This window comes from Aegilops tauschii, chromosome 6 (assembly GCF_002575655.3).
Source record: "Aegilops tauschii subsp. strangulata cultivar AL8/78 chromosome 6, Aet v6.0, whole genome shotgun sequence".
Taxonomy (NCBI): Eukaryota; Viridiplantae; Streptophyta; class Magnoliopsida; order Poales; family Poaceae; genus Aegilops; species Aegilops tauschii.
In genome coordinates, this window is record NC_053040.3 from 262,933,610 (window position 1) to 262,953,597 (window position 19,988).

Sequence of the window (19,988 nt, forward strand, 5' to 3'; positions counted from 1 at the left end):
ATTCAATGCAAAACAAATGCAAAAATGCTCGTTTGATTGTTTACTTTTAGCTTCCTTCTTTGTGGTTATTTCTCTATCGTACTTTGTACGGAGTATCTCACTGGCCGGGAAGGCATGCAAATTCCCAAACCGCTTCCTACAACCTGTATCGATTTTTTGCCTAACAAGTTGTGCCGTGTTGGAATTCCAACTTGAGTACTACTACTAGGACTACCAGGGGCTAGTTCTTTTAGGCTTCTAGATTAGTAATCCCATAACTACTACCTCCGTCCTGGTTTATTGGTCCCCATTGTAATCTGTGTCAAATTTTGACCATAAATTTAACTAATGAAATGTTTGTGCATGTCACATGCACTAACATTTTATCAGTTAAATCTTTGGTCAAAATTTAGCACAAATTACAATGGTGACAAATAAACTAGGACGGAGGTACTAGTAGTAGTTTAGAAGCCCAAATAAATGAGTGAGGCGCCTTAATGTTATTCTCCACTGTGACTAGTCTTATGGGAAAAGTTGGGGAAGAGACGGCTTATTTTTTAAACCGCCAAAAGAACTGGCCCTAGGAGTAGTAGCTAGGAATACTAGGAGTAGTAGCAAGCGATCAAGTGTGCGAGATGAACCGGAGAAAGTAAATGCAGAGAGACGAAATGCAAAAAAGATGGAGGGATGTGATGGTTGCTTTTCCGTTTATTTTACAAGGCCACTTATTACTGGGAGTGGTTGGGTTTTGTGATATGACGGCTTTACAGCCGCGCTGCGAGCGGGGTGAGACTCCCGTGCAGCGCCGCCCTCTACACAAGTACTACATCGGTCGTGGTTTATTAGTCCCCTTGAATTTGACTGAAGATTTAACTGACAAAATGTTAGTGCATGTTAACAAAAACTATATTGTTGGATTCGTATTTAAACATAGTTTTCAATGATATAATTTTAGGTGACATGCATGAGCATTTATCGTACTATATATGATGTTAGTTAATTTTTTGGTCATACTAATCTATAGTAAGGGTCCCGTGCGTTGCACGGCACAGTGAAATGCATTGATCGGGGAGTTGTTTATTTTGACAAAGGATGTGGTGGTCATCTCATGTGTAACGGGTATCGATAGGTTTCTTCGGATATTATTTCATCTCTAGAGCTCACAAACATCCGGGTGAAATAGATAAAAAAGTATCTTTTGCAAACAAAAGCGTTCAGCTGTTCAACCTGCATCCAAAACTTGTGAAGAAATAACACTTATTGTGCTTTGCAAGAAATGATCTTTAAGAATTAGTTTTTGAGTATCAATTGTTATACATGTTGGCTACAGATGACATGGCACTTTCTTATAGTCAACAGTTGGCTATACTATTAAGTATTAACCATGCTCTTATAGACCTAGACGGAGGGATTAAATCAGGATGATTTGGAAGGGGGCAGAGGAGATGTAAGAAATGTTTCATCATAAGTCTTTCACCAGTAGAGTAGTAAAAATTCTCAGTTAATCTCATAAATGGCAAGCGAGAACTCTAATGGAGCAAAAGCATACATGGAAGATTCTAGACTAAACCATAAATGGATAAACTTTTATTCAAGCGCGATACTCTAATAGAGCAAGATCATGCATGGAAGGTTCTATACTATATAAATAAGAAGTCTCCACATACTTAGACAGCGGATTACATTGAGTGAAGACTAATGATCATCATTTAACTTGGTAATGCATATGTCCAGGTGAACCACCTTGGAGTCCCGGTGCACCATGTTGGGGGGATATCATACCATGCGTCTTCCATGTCCACACCGGCGGGAAGGTCCTAGCTCGGCACAATCCTAGTCAGCGTCATGGAGCGGGTGTGGCCCACGTACCTCTGAGGGGCAGTAACAGTGAGCACGCACCCGTACATCGGCCTCGGGTCAGTGTCAGCGGCGTCGCCCCTGACACACACTATAGAGATGGGGTGGCGGCCTGCGCGGGCCTCGCCGGTGCCCACGATCAAGAGGAAGATGCTGCCATCCTCCTCCGAGACTATTAGGCGGCGGTGATCCTCCAGCGACTCCGGCATGGCGAACGGGTAGCACGTCTTGTACTTGATGTTCTCCGCCAAGGGCCAGTAGTGATCGCCGGACGCCTGCGTGAGGTGATGCACGAGGTCCCTCGGCGAGCCCCAAAACGGCATCGGGCACTCATAGCAGTAGACGAAGGGCTCCTGGAGGCATCGACCAGGCCGTCCATGAAACAGGAGTGGCTGTAGGGGAAGTTGCGCCAGTTGAATATATGAGCAAGTTACTATGAGATTTAATACGAATAAGCACAAAATAAATCATGATGGCTATAACAGAGATTAAACTAATCATGTGGACTAGCATAGTAGATGAACAGATCGAATCTAGGACACAGACTAGAAACATCAATTCTACCAGGATTTCTAACTAGAAGGACAGAAACACATACGGTGCAACGGGAGCAGCACCGTTGGCGTTGAGGTTGTCGCCCATGTCGTTGAGGAAGAGGTCGCCGAGGTCGTGGGAGAAGTTATCATCGGTGAAGTCACCGCTGCCAGCAGTCGCGCGAGTGCGCTCCCCAAATTTCAACAGCTCCCGCCGAATGGAGCGTAGGAGGGAGCGGCTGTAGGGGACGTTGCGGCCGTTGAATGGAGCGCAGGAGTAGCACACGAAGCAGTAGATGGTGCTCCTCCCTAGTCTCTATCTCTACTCTTATCTCTATCTCTACTACTCTTATTTCTTTTTTATAATATACTAGTAGCTATCAAATAGAATAGTACTGCACCGCCCGCTGCACGCCTAGCTGAACACACCTGCTTGCCTCCATCAAACCCCTCCGTTAAATCCGCATGCAAACCGACAACCTACTCTGGCCCGCGGGAGGAAATTTGCCGGTTGCCATTGGAGAATAATTGAGTCACGTCCAATCCATTTGAGTTAATTGCGTGTATGATTCTCCCTCTATAAAAAGTTAATTGCATCCTTAATCTTGTATTCTAAGTACTCTGTGGGTTCTACTGCCAGTACAGTGTACATGACTTGTTGGCTGGCTACAGATTCGTACAAAAAGTTAAAAAGAAACAAATCCATCCTTAATCTTGTATTCTAAGTACTCTGTGGGTTCCACAGCTAGTACAGTAGCGAAAGAAGTATATATTAAATAAAAGCTAAATTTAGGACATAATTCAAACTCAGGTCATCGCGCTGCAAGCATCCGGCCCGGACCAGTACACCAGGTGTTCGTTGCGGACGATGCAAGAGATAAACCTTTATAGCAAGCAGCCAGTCCATTGCAATGGATCCAAAGTAAAATAGGGCATACTATTAGGTACTGTAGGGAGTACAAGTATTGTGATCACTCAAGCAAGTTGTCTGGCATCGATATGACCCTACGCTGCTGGTATGTGTCTCATAAGTCAATGTTGTAGTCATCATCACCTGTCCACTTCCCGCAACACATATTCGCTTCTGCATCTTTGTCCGCACATAATCGTCCAATATTCCATCCCCGCTAAGGCACCTCCCCCCTCTTCTGAAACCCAAGCACTAACAATGGCAGAACCGAGCAGCGTCAGCCGAAAGAGTGGCTGGAATTCGCTCCCCACAGAGGTAATCAAGATCATTGTTTCACGTGTGGACAATCTCAGTACCATGCCGCTCGCGGTGTGCTCGTCGGGGCTGTACTGTTTACACAAAGCCCTCAGGCCAGAGCTTTTTAAGCCAACTCCTTGCTTGCTGATGCCACCTGATCTTCAGAAACGGCGTGTCACGCAGCATAACGATCATAGGGTGGCGAGCATCAACCCCCTTGACTGCGATCCGATCCCCGTCACCCTCAACTACATTAACGGTACGTACTGGGTCGGCATGAACATGTCTTGATGGTGCTCGTCGACGGTCATGGCAGCTGGATGCTCGTGGAGGTCTACACCCGGTGATTGATCCCCCTTCCTTCGATTAACACTGCAATGCTTTGGCACCGCGGCCCAGAATACTCAGAATCTTACAGTAGCCAACATGATACCAAGTTTGATTTGCTCAAGGTTGTAATCTGCCAAGTGCCCACGAGATCTGTGAATTATAAAGACTTCGGGCTAATTGCGTTCTTCAACCGTAGTCTCGCCTATCTGACAGGTCACTGTGGTAAGTGGAGAAATCTGCACGTCCATCGCAGGATCATACATCCTCCATGGTTCTTTGATGCCATTGAACACAAGGGCTTCATTTACGCTGTTGACTCCTTCTATGGTTGGACGTATTGCTGGCATACTCCAGTCATCGCTACAAACGGCTATTACAGCATTATGTTACTTTCCTATGATATCATTATGGCTTGCTTATATTATTGTGAACATTTACTGAAAAAATATTCATGCTCATAACATGCTTTTCTTAAGATTGACTACATTAAGAGCCCATTTTTATTTGACTCCCACTTGATATGATGTTGTAGGCCGCCTAGTGTCCCTACCCTTCCTAATCCCAAAACCTTTCAAAGAAAAGCGGCATGGCAGTTGCAGGTGGCTCCTAGCTCGATCAGACGATAGCGAACGATTGATGATCGTTCGCATATACCGGACGTGTTGTTTCGCCGAATACAATCACAGTCACTGCAAGGTCTTTGAGCAGGATCCCAACTTCTCTGGGCCTTCAAGAATTTCTGACTGGAGGCTGGTAAGTAGCCTTGGTACACGCTCTCTGTTTCTCGGACTGAATTATCTGATTAACCAGGAGATAACCTACGGCAAGGATCATGATGGTAGCGCGGTTTTGTTCATCAGGCAAAACTGTGTGTACACAGCATACCATGCGTCTCTGCATGCACCATAGCCTGATATGTGCCGCCACGCTCTGCAGCCCAAAGTAGGAGAGATGGTCGCAAGTATCAGACTTCTGCCTGCTGGCTGGAGTTTCCCCCGTCAGGCACCCACCTGGTTCAAGCCGTCAGCCAATCTCCATAGCTTAATAAATAGTAACGTCTAACTGAGCCAGTTAGTTAGATGCGTACACTTGGTATAGTAGGATCTTTATTTAGTTTGATGCATACACTTGTTCTTTTTTGGTAGCCCTTTTGTAATGATGGCTGCTGTTTGGTTTGGAAGAGAGAGCCGCCTCTTTACTCTTCTGGCCTGCTTACTGCTTTTGTTGCACCCCTAGCCCTGGTTGTTGCTGCTGCTGTTTTCAATGTACAATCAGTAGTATATTTCATCTGTTGGTTGAATAAAGGTGTTGTTAGAACGACAAACACAATGTTTTGGAAGTCGTTGCATGCTCCAATCCTTTAGTGCCCCGTGCCGTATGTAGTGCATACTATTTTTGGTACGGAACACATTTTCCACTTGTTGATAACATGTAGCCCACTGATGAAGGCCCAATAGAGGAGCCCATAAATAACTGGAAGGGAGGCTCTCACATGAATCCGCCCCAGGTACATGCTCATGGTCCCCTAAACATAAATAAGTAAATAAATAAATAAATAAAGCTAAATGATCATGCACCATTTCTTTAAATTCACGATTTAACAGGAGGATATTATTTCCTATGATAGTGTTGTTACATTCAGTCGATATTATTCTTATTCAAAGATAGCAACCAGTCTTCTTTCTCCCACCATTTTCTTCCTGCAACCAGCGGACCCATGCAAATCGTAGTCAATGTCATAAATAGTTTCGGTCAATTTTTATTTTTTAATAAGAATGTCCAACCCAGCCCAGCACATTGGCGGCAGCACATTATCCTCCACCTTGGTGTGCTCGCCGCGGCGCCGCTGTCCGGTCCTATCAACATAGTGAATCGGGAGAAGATTTTAGTTGTGAGTATGACAGTACGGACCCACCAGGTCCACTCCCGAACACAAACAAGCGCCTCTTTTACTATTGAGATGCACCCCTTGTTTTTTACTCTAATCCACCATGCTGATTTCTGGGACCCACATCATTTTCAACGTATAGTCAATTAACGACAGAATTGCACAACTTTTTTTTGAGGATTTGTTCGGAGGAGAAGGCTATAAACTAGGTTGTGCAGTCTTTGTGGCCAGTCTAACAACATGCCCAGCCTAGTAGTTTTTTCTTCGGGAAAATAGGTAGCCCGCTATTTCTTTTTGAAGAATACCCAAGCTAGGCCTATTTATTTTCTCCGATTTACTGGGCTGCATATCATTCAAGACGAGGAGGGATGCATTCTAGCCTGGCCAAAGAGTATGGTCAGCGTCTATTAAAAGTAATATCAAAGGGGTTGAGAATTCCCAAAAAAGTATAGCAAATGGGAAATTAGTTTCTTTTTTTGGTTTTGTTCTTCACTGATATTTTATATCTCATTGGATTTTAACATGACATAGTACTAGTATTTTTAAATTTGTTTTAGTATTGCTACTAATTTTTGGGTTAAGAATATTTTGTTCCCCAGCAAAAAATTGCAAATTTACAAAATTTCGCACATTTTTAGTTCATTTTTAACCCTGGTACTGAGCAGACTATGGGCAGCAATTCTAAAAATGGAAAATAGGCTGCAATAAATTCCATATGAATTAGAAAATGAGTAAAAACTATAAAAATAATAGCAAACGGGCTGTACACACCATAGATTTCGAGGCTGACTTGTTTATGCAAGGCTTTGCCAGTCAACACACGATTCTAGCAGCAGTGACTATTGGATGTCCATCCAACAGCCGACGTGCTTCTTCAATCTCTGATCTTCCTGCTCCAGCCGCCTAAACCAGCACCCGCGGGACTGCCTGCTCCCTCCTCTTGTGGCCCGCTGTGATGCCGCGCAGGCTTCACCGGCCCAGCCTACTCCCTCTGCTGGCCTAGCCACATGCAATCATCTGCCTCCTTATTACGCGAAAAAAATGATTCCTCCCACTGATATCTGGGGCGCACCGGTTCGGAGGGTGACCTGTGGGCCTACTAAGTTGACGCGTATGCACGACTTTGTCAACTTAGTCAACAAATGATGCTAGCAGCAGTGACCGTTGGATTTGAATTGAATGGTCCTGCTACTTCTTCAATCGCTGCTCTTCTTGCACCAGCCGCCCAAACCAGCGCTGGCGAGACCGCCTGCTCCTGCCTCCAGTGGTTGGCTGTGCTGCCGTTAAGGCCTCACCGCCCCTACTACTCCCACCGCTGGCCAGGCCCTGCGGCAACGGCAACCTCACACCGCAGCCGAACCAGTGAACCCTCGTACTCCTCTCCGCGTCGGCATCCACTGCCGCGTCTTCCCCGGCTCCATGTCGCCCCCTTCCTAGGCCTCGCCTTCGTCCACACCCTGGTGCTCTCGGCGCAGCGTGGTCAACGTGGTCAAGGAATGACTTCCAACGGAAGAGTACTATATGTGGAGAGGCTGACAGTTGGGTCAACGGCCGCAACAAGGAAGTGCCTCCTTATTACGCAGAAAATAATGATTCCTCCACCTGACAGCAGGGACTCACCGGACGGGACACCGTATTTCGCAAAGAAATGTTTCCCCCTGACAGCTGGGACCCACCAGCTACATCTTCGCACGCAAGGAAGTGCGTCCATATTACGGGAAAATAATGATCTGCCCCCTGACTTCTGGTACCCACCAGCTACATCTTCGCATGAAAGGAAGTGCCTGACAGTCGGGACCCACCTGGTCGAAGCATACGTAGTGTTGTCATTCTGGTCGCGAACGTGTACGTACATACTTGTCAATCGGTCTGTCTGCAGGCTGCAGCGATGAACCGTGGCCGTGTAAGGAAGGGCACGTGTCGTAGTAGAGGCGCGCACGTAGCATGTACACGTACGTACAACCAGGGTGCAAGAAAGAAAAATACGGCCACATACGTACATACGGGCGGGGTCTCGAATACCTACTCGCGCATACGTACGGCTAGGGCTCGTGTACATGGCTGGGGCAGAACGGAGAAACTGCGTCGTCGTCGTGTTCATGGGGAGGCAACGGAATGCGTCATGTTCATCGGGAGGCAACGGAATACATCGTGTTCATCAGGAGCCAACCGGCTTGGACGGAACAGCCGATCGAAACAAGGTCTGGCGTACTGTAGAACGGAGGAAATGGCCTTGAGTTCGACCGGCCACGGTCGAAATGGGATCCTGTTCATCGGGAGGGGTCTGGCGTACCGCAAAATGGAAGAAAAGGACTTCTCTTGGACCTCCTAAGGTCGAAACGGGGCCCTGTTCATCGGGAGGGGTGTGGCGTACCACAAAATGGAGGAAACGGACTTGTGTTGGAGCGCTACGGTCGAAACAGGGGTCCTGTTCATCGGGAGGGGTGTGGCGTACCGCAAAACCGGACTCCACGAGATATTGTTCATCTCCACCGTCGACCTCCTCCAGCCTCCACAGGCTACTGTTCATCCACCGTCGACCTCCTCCAGCCTTCACCTGCGACTGTTCATCCACGGGCTCCTGTTCATCCAACCTCCACCGCTGCTCCACTAGCTACTGTTCAACCAACCCTCTCCATGGGGTCCTGTGCAACCACCCCTCCATAGGCTACTGTTCATCCATCCCTCCACCGGCTACTGTTCAACCAGCCCTCCACGGGGTCTTGTTCATCCAGCCCACCACGGGGTCCTTTTCATCCACCCCAACCAGCTCGATCGATCGGGGTCCTGTTCATCCAGCGGCAACACCAGGGGTCCTGTTCATCCACCCCCTCACTGGGAACTGTTCATCCAACCCCCCCCCAACAACACTCACTGTTCATCAAGAGGCAGCATCGATCGACTTCAGTTAGCAGCATTAGCGAAGAAATCGCTCGATCGGGTTCAGTTAACAGCCATCGATCGATCGCTCGGGTTCAGTAACGCGTAGCCTGCAGTGCAATCGCTCGGGTTCAGTAGGCGAACGCCTTGCTCGGGTTCAGTAAGAGCCCAACGCCTCACACCGACGTGCGTACATGTACGAGAGAAACACACATCGCTCGGCCCCCGACCACCCACCGTATCCGGGAACTCCACGATATTTTCCTCGCCCTCGCTTCTACCACGGTTTTTTCCATCATGCATGGCCCAAAGAATGTCATGCAGCTGCATCTCTGGCCCGCCCAAGACAAAAAGCCCATTTTCTGTCATGATTTTTTGTCATAGAAGTAGGAGCCCACCACATCTATGATGATACCAGGTTTTGTCACAATTATCGTCATAGAAGTGTCATAAGCATGATAGAAAAAAAATTAGTTTGGACCAGAATGTCACGGATGTGTCTTTTTTTGTAGCGAGGAGTGTAAGCAGCAGAGAACTCATGAGTAATACCATGATCATCGAGAAATTCAGCAATATGAGTATTTTTTTAACTCAGTTCCATTGTCACTTCTGACGTGCTTAATTCACACATCATATTCATCTTAGCCTTCTTAGCAAAAGTTTTGAAGATATCTTGAGCACAATTCTTGTCTTCGAGGAAGAATACCCAAGTGTATCAAGCGAAATCATCAACAATAACTAGACCATAATGACTACCACCGAAGCTTGGATAATTTTGAGGACCGAATAAATCCTTATGAAGAATTTCTAGTGGTGTTGTTGTGGTCACGACTGTTTTGGATGAATGATGTTTCTTAGCCAATTTACCAGCTTCACAAGCAGCACAAAGACGATTCTTATCGAATTTCACATCAGGAATGACACGAAGATGCTTTTTCTTCACCAGAGTCTGCAAATTTCTCATACCTGCATGACCAAGTCTACGGTGCCACAGCTATCCTTCGGTTGCTTTTGCAAGCAAACAAGTTTGGACTGAGGGACCCTTAGAGAAATCCACAATATAAAGATCACCCTTTCTAATTCCCTCAAAGACGAAGGAATCGTCAGAGGCGATGAAGACAATGCATTTGGATATAGAGAATAATACTAGCATGCCTAAATCACATAACATGCCAACTGACATAAGATTGAATCCAAGGGATTGAACAAGTAGCACATCATCAATAGATTTGTCCTTGGAAATAACAATTTTACCTAAGCGAATTACCTTCCCTTTCTTGTTGTCGCCAAAAGTGATATACTTCAAAGGAGAAGCAGTTAAGTTGGGGTCGACAAACAACGACTTGTCTCTGGTCATATGAATAGTGCATCTACTATCCATAATCCATTCCGTACACCCGGAGACATAATCCTGGAGAAGAATTAGGCTTTCTTAACCACCCACATCTTTGCATATGGCTTCAAAACAAATGAACAAGCAGGATATGATTTCTTTTGATAAGCATAGTTGTTGCTCGATGAGGAGCGAGAGTAATTGAAGGAATAAGCATTGAAATTCCTTCCAGATGAATGAGCATAGTGATTGTATCCTGCATGCATATATTCATTCTATCGAATTCTTTGCTCCTGCATGGTTAGTCGAGCAGAAATAGGCAGGGCATCAAAAGTTTTCTTATGCACCCAAATGGCTTTCTTTGGGGGGCCATTTCTGTTGTTTGGTCCAACATAGCGAGCAATTGTTTCACCATGTTGATCTTTGAACAACTTATATATGTCCAGAGAATCATCATCAGGATAATCAGGAATGGGAGAGTTATATCCCTAAAGTAATGCAGGGTCGAGCATTTTTCTCTTTGCAGGAACCCACACGGTCTGAGGATGTTAATGTGGTTCCCAGTAAGTGCCATTTTCATTCAGTTTCCTTTCGAAACCGATCCCTTCCTTTCTGGGATTTTTGTGAAGAATAGATTTCTTTAGAACATCACAGATGATTCAGCATTAGTTTTAGCATTGTTTCTTTCAAGACATTTTAAACATGGTGGCTCAAACATTTCAGGTTTCTCCTTGAGTTGTTGGGTGAGAAGAGAATTTTCTCTCAATGAGTCTTCATGAGCCTCTCTTAGTGACTCGAGTTCCTATTTCCTTTTCAGGAAATCATAGGTCAATCTCTCATGGTCTGCTGAGAGAAAATCATGACGAGTTGTGAGTTCATCCATTCGTGACTTGAGAGTAGCATACTCTTCAGTCAGCGACTGATTCTTCTCCACCTCCTCAACCAACAACCCTTCAGACTTCCTAAGGGTTTTCTCAAATTTTTCAATAGAGTTTTGTTGAATGTTGGCAATTTTGATCAACTTAGCATGGTCATCCTCATGAGAAGAATATTGATCACTTGAGTGAACCTTGTGGTGTTTGAAGCGTAACTTTTCATTCGAGGCTTTGGCCATGAAGCAGTAGGCAGGAGTTTCATCATTGCTTGACGGGTTCCCGAAGAAATTCGTCACCGGGGAAGAGGCGCATGCTATGCCAGCCATTCCTGAGTCGGAATCCTCATCAGACCCATTTGCTTCTTCAGAAGCACACGATTCTTCTGCTTCATAATACCTTGGCCTTGCGATAGGTACTCTTGCGGTTGGAAGAGGACTTGGAAGGATTCTTTGAGGAAGATCTTGACGAATTTTTTGAGGTGGAGTTGTCCTTCTTCTTGAAGAACTTCTTAGTTTTCTTCTCATCATCGGAGTCGTAGTTCTTGCTCTTGCCTTTGCTTCGATAGTTGCTTGAGTCATATCTCCCACTAGCACAGATTTCAACTTCCTAGAGAGGGCAGTACGAAATGAAGTGTCCCGGCTTTTTGCACTTGAAACTGGTGTACTCTCCGGTAGGTTTTGAAGATTTTGAACCTCTAGAGTTGCTTGAACTTCTTTTCTGAAACGGCTCTTCTTGTGGAAACGTTGGAATCACATTGTGATCAGTGCGAGATCCTTGCTGAGTCGTTCTGGATCATCAGAATCCTCTTTGGCATTTCCATTTGTCGGTGTTCTGGGAACGGGGGTCCCCAGACTTGCCTGCCTGCGGCCCACGGTGTGGCTATGCTAGCAGGCCGCACGGCCCATCTTCATCGACAAGGCGTTCAAGACCCTCGCGAGGGGCCAAGCCTCGCGGGGTGGACGACCCAAGACCTCCTGTGGAGCGGCCTCGCCAGGCTGGCTCACGAGGAGCGGAGATATCAAGGCGGGGGAAACCTCGTGAGGTTCCCCGTGACGTGAGCCATGACGATCGACACCAGGCGGGCGGAAGCAGCTCCGGCGCGTCGAGGGGAATCTTTCCCTTCTCATCAGCTGAGAATCTTCGGATCAGCGCCATTGAAGTTGTTGCTAGCAGTGGAGCAGAAGAGAAAGAAGCAAGCGAGCGAGGAAGAGATGGGCAACGGGGGCTCTGCCCCCCACCCCATTTATAGCAGAAGAAGGCCAACCGATGCCTCCCACGATCACAGGTAATGATGATTTTCCTTGCATGTCGCAGGGACTTGTCAAATCGAGCAGTTGCCCAGGCAGCGTGGGGAAGCGGAGACGCCCACGCCCAATCAACCGCCACGCGTCAACCAAGGCCGCAGGCTTTTGGGGCCCGCGGCGCTCCGTACTTTACCTTTGGCTTCGCCTCGAAGCCAAGCCCAAGCGCACCTTGGGCCCGAGGGCTACTGTCGGCGTTCTGGGAACGGGGGTCCCCAGACTTGCCTGCCTACGGCCCACGGCATGGCCATGCTAGCAGGCCGTACGACCCATCTTCATCAACAAGGCGTTCAAGACCCTCACGAGGGGCCAAGACTTGCGGGGCGAACGACCCAAGACCTCCTCCGGAGCGGCCTCGCCAGGCTGGCTCACGAGGAGCGGAGATATCAAGGCAGGGGAAACCTCGCGAGGTTCCCCATGACATGAGCCATGACGATCGACACCAGGCGGGCGCCAGCGCGCGCAGCATCCTTGTTTCTTCATTGGTGCTAAGGAGGCAGCCGCAGGCGCGGAGTACCGAGGCATCAAGCAAAGGTTTCCATATCGGTGCAACGAGACCGAAGACCAGAAGGACGGCAAGACGGAGGTCACCATGGAGCCCAAGACGGGGTCACCACCAGAGCCTTTTGCAGGTGAAGACCCCTTTTGTCAGGATAGCTTGTACTAGCTGTCCCCTTTCAAAATTGCCCGCCGTTATTGGCTCCCTTCCCGCTCAATATTTGGGGCACCGTAGGGGATAACTCATTCAGAGGCATCTCGCCCACACAAGTTCGTCGAGCACAAGAACAACTCAACCTCAGGAGGCTGTTCTTCCCCTTGTACTGTTCGTCATCAGCCCAAGAGGCAATCCACCACCACCACACTGGAGTAGGGTATTACACCACAACGGTGGCCCGAACCAGTATAAATCTCGTGTCTTTCTGTGTTGCGAGTTCGTCGAGTTCGTCCGCGAGATCTTAGCGACCTAGGGCGTAGATCGGTAGCAGGGAAAGAACTTCGCGCGCACCCCAGAGTTCGAACCTTAAGGGTTTTGCCGAAACCTGAGATCCGACATTTGGCGCACCTGGTTAGGGTGCGCTGTAGCTTCCTTTCCGTCGATCGGCGCTCCATCGCTCCGTCGTCTCCATGGCGGACGCTCGCCGCGCTCGTGCTGAGCGCCGGGCTGCCCTCACCGCTCGCGTTGCTCAGACGGCTCCCGTCGGCGGGCCACCTCGTCGTTCCCCGTCTCCTGCCGCCAACGCCGCCACCGGCCCGGCGGGGAACGAGCAGCAAGCGTCCTCGCTGCACCCATCGGTGCGGCAGGACAGCCACACCGCCACTCCATCGCTTACCCCGGCCGGTTCCTCATATCATGCACGTCGCACTCCCATGGACGCGCGGTCTGCGCTCCTCATGGCGAACGTGCTCCTGTGCTACCGCCCGGTCGACGACCTCTACGAGGACTGGCTCGACCGCGTCGCCGAGCTCGTCCGGGCCGCAGGGGGCTCCCCGGCGCTGTCCCTCTCTCTGCCTCACCCTCCGCCGGCCACGGGCGACATGGCTCATGGAGCGCCTCCACCACCTCTGCCCCAAGACGGTGCCTTGGCGCCAAGGCGTGCGGCCCCACGGCGCGACCCACCGCGCCCGGTGCCTGCGCGCGAAGAGAGAAGCTGCCAAGAAATTCCTCGGCTGTGAGAAGCTGCACCAGCGCTCCCCGCGCCACCTCGCCAAGACCGCGCGCTACCTGCGGTGGCGGCGCGCGGACCTCGTCAAGACCAAGCTCCACCTCCGAGACGGGCCCCGGCAACCACGGCCGGCTGCCGCGCCTTCACCCCCTAGCTGCGTAGCATCGCCTGGCCAGGAAAGTTCAAGCCAGATCTGCCCCCTCGCTACGACGGCACCCCCGACCCAGCGGAGTTCCTGCAGCTCTACGAGCTGAGCATCGAAGCAGCCAACGGCGACGAGAAAGTCATGGCGAACTGGTTTCACATGGCTCTCAAGGACAGTGCCCGCTCCTGGCTCCTGAACCTACCACCAGGCTCGATCTCCTCTTGGGACGAGATGCGCGAACGCTTCGTCGCCAACTTCCAGGGCACCCGCGACCGCCGGTCGGCCGCGGGCGACCTGCGCCCCATCAAGCAACAACCAGGAGAGACCCTCCAGAAGTACATCCAGCGCTTCAACAACAGTCGTCTCAAGATCCCCAAGGTCACGGACGAGGCCATCATCTCCGCGTTCTCCGACGGCGTCCGCGACGTCAAGATGAAGGAGGAGCTAGCTTTCCACGAGGAGCTGTGCACGTCTCAGGAGCTGTTCAACATCGCGACCAAGTGCGCAAGGGCTGAGGAGGGCCGCCTCTCGCTCCTCGAGCTGCTAGCTGCGGGCGCAGAGGAGAAGAAGGCCAAGGCCAAGGTCGTGAAGCGCAAGGAAGCAGTTGTGCTCGTAGCGGAGCCGGACACCAAGCGAGGCAGAGATCAGCCCGAGTCATCCAAGAACAGCCGGCCCTTCTACGCCTTCCACAACCTGAACACCCACAACACCAGTGACTGCCAAGAGCTCAGATCCATTCACGAAGGACGCTTCGATCGACGCCCCTAGCGCAGCGACCGGGGCTATGGCCGAGGAGGAGGACGTGGTGGCGGACGCTGGGACGACCGTGGCCCGCGCTAGGAGTGGCGCGACCGTCCTCGTGAAGATCGCTGGCAGGATCATCCTCGCGAGGGCGCCTCGAGAGACCAGCCTCGTGAGGATCACCCTCAGGGCAACGCCGGCCTACCCCCACTGCCGCCACCGCCAAGATGGAACGACGACCACCTTCAAGACGAGGGGGCTGGGGGCTTCCAACTGCCGCGTGCTATCGCTTGCATCTTGGGTGGAGCCCAGGCCCCAGCCTTGCAGCGTATCTTCAAGCAGTTTGCTCGTGAAGTGAATGCAGTCCTCCCCAAGCTCGAGGCCACACGCCCACTCAGATGGTCCCAGTGCCCCATCACGTTCAACTCGACAGATCAGCTCAAGTGTGCGGCTACCGCTGGCACCCTCCCGATGATGTGCTCCCCAGTCATCAACAATGTGCAAGTTACCAAGACCCTCATCGACGGCAGCGCACGGCTCAACGTCCTGTCCGTTGATACGTTTGACAACCTCCAAGTCCCATATGACCAGCTTCAGCCTACCAAGCCTTTCTCAGGAGTGACCGACGGTTCCACCACGCCGATAGGGCGGGTCCGCCTCCCTGTCACCTTCGGAAAACGCAAGAATTACCCGCACCGAGCTCATCAACTTCGACGTCGCGCACATCCGTCTGCCGTACAATGCCATCCTCGGGTATCCAGCCCTGGCCAAGTTTATGGCCATCACCCACCACAGCTACAACATCCTCAAGATGCCGGGAAGCGGCGGAATCATCACGGTCCCATGTGAAGAGAGAGATGCGGTGTGCTCCCTCAAGCGCGCCTTCCAAGCTGCAGCAATCAACGACCCCGACAGCAAAAGTGATGGCCCTCCAGACGCCATCCCCAAGAAGAAGCAGCTGCGCCGTGCCGGACCTCTGGAGGGCGGCATCGCGGCTGGAACCTCGTCAGGATCAGCGCCCGCTCCAGGGACGCCTCCCTCCATCGCATAGGAAGGTGCGCCTAGCGCCCTCCTCGGGCAGGGGTCGGGGGCTTTCTTCTAGAAGGCCTCAGACCTTGCCCATATCACGAGGGAGGCGCTTGGGCACCACTTGGAGGCGTGCTTCGCGACACGTTTTCCTCAGGAGGGCACACGGCAAGGATCAACCACCGTTCAGGAGTTCATCACCAAGACCACCCAGGAATTGCAAGACGCAAGGGCCATGCACGGCGACTGCCGCTCACGAGGCGCAGCTTCCCATCTGAGCGAGGATGCCGGGCTTCGCGTCTGCATCGACGTTCCAGGGCTCAATAGGGCCGCTTCTCAGGAGCTCTTCTGGCCTTCGCGCGTGGGATGCTGCGAGGGTCCACCGCACAGCTACGTTCGCATGCCCTTCGGCCTGCCGAGCATGTCGTCAGCCTATCAGCACAACATGCGGCGTATCCTGGCGGCTCAGGAGGCAAGGCACCACGCCGTGTTGGCGGAGATGGAGACGGTCCTCCAGGAACCACCCGAGCCCCAGAGCCTCCCGAGGCTCAGGGCCCCGGTGGCTCATGAGGAGCTACCCCTTTGTTGCATGCCTTCAACTGCCTCAACTCTCCTTCGTCGACAGAACCAGGTGACATTTTCCAAGTTCAATTAGCTTGGAGCGCCCCTCGGGCTGCATTATTCCCAGGCCGCGTGGGTCCGTCCCTGTGGCGTGTATCCTTTTCTTATGTCTTTAGCTTACCTTGCTGGGGGCGCCCCTCGGGCTGCATTATCCCCAAGCCACTCGAGCCTGACCCAGTGGCACGTATCTCCCATGCATTCGCTTAAGCCTGCTGCTCTTGTGTTTCATCCTTCTATGATTACCACCTGCTCGATCATCGCCTCCCACGGGGCCTTCCAACACTGGCACGGCGCTGGTGCATGGGTCCGTCCCTGCCACGTCGACAAACCTGAGCGGTCGAGCTCTGGCTCGCGGCACGCCCCACACACGCCACCTCACCAGGCCCTCAGTGCCTTCATTTCCTCGAGGAGCAGCCAGGGGTAGGCTGGCAACCATAACGGCAAAACTGTGTTTCTCCTTGTGACGGATCGCAGGAATCTCATGAAGAGGATAGCAGGCGGCACCACGAGCTTCCTTTCTTCTCGTACAATCTGCTTGCGCGTTAAAAGGGGAGCTCCTGAGCATTGCGACTCAGGAGCTCTTACTAGCTCTCCAGCCCTCACCCCATGGCCTTGCCCACAGCATCGCGACCTGACATACCAACGGCGGCTGAGCTCGCTCGAGGGCCGGGACCTGAGGATGTAGAGCAATAAGGAGAACATGGGAAGAGGGAGACTCGTACGGGCCAAACCTAGCTACGCTGCGGGTGTTTGCGCACAGGCCTGGCGCATCGCGAAGAATCGACCCCGAACTACTGAGATAAGTCCCGCGCTCAGATCGGCTAATCGTTGGAACCTAAGGGTCACGCTCGTCGCAGCCCTGTCGCGGCCATGTTGCCTCCCTTTCTTATCTTGCCATAGCTGCTTGAGCGCTAAAGGGGACCTCCTGAGCATCGCGCCTTTGGGGCTCTTACTGGACCTCGGGCCGCTCACCTCCTGGCCTTGACCACGGCATGCGACCTGGCATACCAGCTATTGCTGCAGCCTTCCTGGGGACCGAGACCTGTCAGCGTAGAGCAACAAGCTATCACGAGGTTGGAAAGGGGAGACCGAGCCGTAACAGGACATGCATTTCGCAGATTTTCATAATAAGGAAGATATACACAAAAAGGCATTACAGATCCTTACACGCCCCCGCGGGGCATTTCTTGATTCCTCGCTGGGAACAAAAGATGAGAACCTAGTAGAATCCTATCTACACCCTCCCGTGGCTGACGCCATCATCAACAGTGGGCCGCGGGAGGCCGGCGCCAACCTCATCCAGATCAGCGACAGCGGCGGCCAGACGTTGCGGCCTTGCTCCGAGCACGGCGAGAGCTTGGGGGCACGTAGCTGTCATCATTCGTCTCCGGAGTCTCGTAGAGCTCAGGAGAGCCACTGGACTCCCAAGAGTCACTGCTGGTGGAGCAGCCGCGAGCGGGGCGCGCCTCACCTTGGCGCTCCCCTTCGGGGCAGCACTCCAGGCGGCGACCCTTCGCGTCGAAGACCTTGAAGAATAGCGTGGAGGCGCCGTCATTCTCGAAGTGGATCGCGAGGGTGCCCTCCGTGCGGCAAACCCGCGCGACCTCGCCCCAGCCACGGGTCATGAAGATCTTGCCGGTGGAGACCGCTTCAATCTCCGCTCCAGTCGCCAGAGCGTCGCAGTCGGCATGCTGCAACCAGAGCTCGAGGGCCCCCTCGGCGGCATCACATTGGAGAAGAAGCGCGGGAAATGGATCCAGGAACTGGGGGGCATCACCACCGAGAGCACGAGCTCGCATGAGGAGTCCGCGGCATGAACTCTAGGAGCGACGGCGCTCGACGCCGCAGCGCGTCCACCTTGGCCGTGGTACGCACGCCGGCGCCTGTTGCTCCTTCCTCCCGAGCCCCCGGCTTGGGCGTACAAGGGCAGCGGGTACCCAGGAGGAGGCCGCTCGTACCAAGGCCTCGTCACCACCTGCAACGCCGCGGCATCTCCACGGTGAACTGGCCTCTTCTTCGGCGGAAGCAGCTCCGGCGCGTCGAGGGGAATCTTTCCCTTCTCATCAGCTGAGAATCTCTGGATCGGCGCCATTGAAGCTGTTGCTAGAAGTGGAGCAGAAGAGAAAGAAGCAAGCGAGCGAGGAAGAGATGGGCGATGGGGGCTCTGCCCCCCACCCCATTTATAGCAGAAGAAGGCCAACCGGCGCCTCCCACGATCACAAGTAATGATGATTTTCCTTGCATGTCACAGGGACTTGTCAAATCGAGCAGTTGCCCAGGTAGAGTGGGGAAGCGGAGATGCCCACGTCCAATCAACCGCCACGTGTCAACTGAGGCAGCAGGCTTTTGGGGCCCCCGGCCCTCCGTACTTCACCTTTGGCTTCGCCTCGAAGCCAAGCCCAAGCGCACCTTGGGCCCAGGGGCTACTGTCGGCGTTCTGGGAACGGGAGTCCCCAGACTTGCTTGCCTGTGGCCCATCGCGTGGCCATGCTAGCAGGCCGTATGGCCCATCTTCATCAACAAGGCGTTCAAGACCCTCGCGAGGGGCCAAGCATTGCGGGGCGGATGACCCAAGACCTCCTCCGGAGCTGCCTCGCCTGGCTGGCTCACGAGGAGCGAAGATATCAAGGCGGGGGAAACCTCGCGAGGTTCCTCGTGACGTGAGCCATGACGATCGACACCAGGCGGGCGCCAGCGCGCGCAGCGTCCTTGTTTCCTCTTTGGTGCTTAGGAGGCACGCGCAGGCGCGGAGTACCGAGGCATCAAGAAAAGGTTTCCATATCGGTGCAACGAGACCGAAGACCAGCAGGACGGCAAGACGGAGGTCACCATGGAGCCCAAGACGGCGTCACCACCGGAGCCTTTTGCCGGCGAAGACCACTTTTGTCAGGATAGCTTGTACTAGTTGTCCCCTTTCAAAATTGTCCGCCGTTATTGGCTCCCTTCCCGCTCAATATTTGGGGAGACGACCAGGGCCTATATAAGTAGAGCTAGCCACCACCGTAGGGGATAACTGATTCAGAGGCATCTCGCCCACACAAGTTCGTCGAGCACAGCAACACCTCAACCTCAAGAGGCTGTTCTCCCCCTTGTACTGTTCGTCATCAGCCCAAGAGGCAATCCACCACCACCACACTGGAGTAGGTTATTACACCACAACGGTGTCCCGAACATGTATAAATCTCGTGTCTTTCTGTGTTGCGAGTTCGTCGAGTTCGTCCGCGAGATCTTAGCGAGCTAGGGCGTAGATCGGAAGCAGGGAAAGAACTTCGTGCGCACCCCAGAGTTCGAACCATAAGGGTTTTACCGGAACCCGAGATCCGACACCATCGGAGGATGAATCAGCTACAACTTTGAGAGCGTGATTTTTGCGTTGAGTTGAGCCATAGAGATCTCTCTTCTGTTCTTCTTGTTCTTCGTGATTGTTCAATCTCTTCATAACATCAGCAGAGTTGAGGCTCTTGAAATCAGGACACTCTCGAATCATCAGAACAAGCGTGTCAAATGAGGTGCCAAGGGATGGAAGCAGTTTCTTCACAACTTCATGGTCAGTGATGTCTTTGGCATCGAGTCCTTGAAGTTCATTTGCTATGTCACTGAGTTGATCC